Genomic DNA, 1860 nt, shown 5'->3' on the forward strand with positions numbered 1-1860 from the left:
TATATAATTAAGTAAGAAACTAACGTACGACGTAACTAAGTACGTATAGTACGTAGTATATATATGTATAATATATATATATATATATATATATATATATATATATATATATATATAGTTCGTACTCTCAGGAGCATGTAAACTCGGTGCGAATTGTGTAAAATTTGTAATGTAAAAGTCACTTGATACTGTCCGAAATGAATTAAAAGAAGGTTTTGTTTAAAAATATTGCTTTTAATTACTCTTAATATATATTACATACTGAGCCGATATGCGTGCTTACCAAAAGTGCTATATGTTGTTAAGGCCACGTGAGTTTCTATCGGCAAATGCTGACAGGCAATATTTATGTTATACTACCAAAACTTTACTCTCTTTTTTAAGGCTAACTGATTTGATTGATGTTTCCCTTGTCAATTGTCATTCCAGTTGTCGGTGTCACTTGTGTCACGGGCGTTCGTGAAATTTCCGTAATAGCTGCCACAAAATCTTCGTGGGACCACCCCGTGGTTGGATCAGGAACAGAAACCAATTTTCACATTTAAAGAAGTTGGGGGGATGGTACAACTTTATAGAGTAAAATAACTCATGTTTATTACTGTCTGTAATAAAATATCGAGAAAGCTACAAAATAGGACACATTCTATTCAACTAACAGGAAGCCAAACGATATGTGCACCGTTTAAGGGCCACAGTTGTTACAGCTATTTAGAGTTTTACGGTTCAGCCCCCGGATCAAGGCTGAATGTTGTGTACATTTCGAACTTTGGAGAACAATTCGGCAAAACGTCACGAAAAAATACCGAATCGTATAAATACCCCTACTCGTTGATGAACTTCTAAATTCAATCACACAAAATTACATTAGATTAAAATTAACTCAAAATTTATTCAAATTTAATCCTTTGAATGGTGATTGATGAACAAAATCATGAAGCTTGAATTCGGCTTAAAATTCCAGTGTAGCATGAAAGACACATATGGCAAACGCTCCCCCTGTACATTGTTCATGGGCAATAATGGTTAAATCACTTTGCACGCCTATGTCCATGCTCAGTGTACAGTGGGGGACGTTTGCCATTTGGGGGATATCTATTATGCTACACCGTACAATACTCAATAATGCGAAAGGGTTACCGTAGTGGAGCGTGCTTAGAAGAAATCCTAGCGTTAATTATATTATGTCGCAAGCATGAATATATGAAGTTTAGCGGAAAGTTTGGTATTGTTGCTTGCACAGATTAACGTCGGCTCGCGGTTAATGTCTTGTCAGGAGGCAGCTTCGGTGTTATTTCGGCTTAAACCCGATTGCCAGTGAGCGTTGCTGTGTGTGCTGAACGAGTGAATTAATGCATGGAGGTAATAGCTAACAGTAGCTTGTAAATACATATCCTCACTAGTACCTAGCAAGTTAGATGACAAAATTGCTGCAGCTTCACGTTGTTGCAACGTGAGAATTTTGTTTAGGATTTTTTATTAGTCTTTAGTAACACAACACCGATATCGAATCATCTGTTTATTAACACGTCCGCAATGTAACTGAATGAAGAGTTAATCTACTGAGAAATATTACTTGTTTTACGTCACCTGCTATTAAAAGGGGGGGGGGAGAATCGTCAATGCTTTCCAAGAACCAATAATACTTGTTTCAGTTTATACGCGTTGCCTTAAATGTCAAGTGAAATTCGCGAGCGGAAAACATGCATCGTAATAAGACGTCAAGTTCTGTTCTTCAACGTGGCTTGGCTTTCTCGTGACTCGGCGCTTTAGCATGAAATGGTTTAGATTTTGTGTAGGCGGTTCTTTAGCCGGCTTACTAACAAGGCAAGTCGACCTGTAATTATAGACAAACTGCAGCCG

This window comes from Priapulus caudatus, unplaced genomic scaffold (assembly GCF_000485595.1).
Source record: "Priapulus caudatus unplaced genomic scaffold, Priapulus_caudatus-5.0.1 Scaffold40, whole genome shotgun sequence".
Taxonomy (NCBI): domain Eukaryota; kingdom Metazoa; phylum Priapulida; class Priapulimorpha; order Priapulimorphida; family Priapulidae; genus Priapulus; species Priapulus caudatus.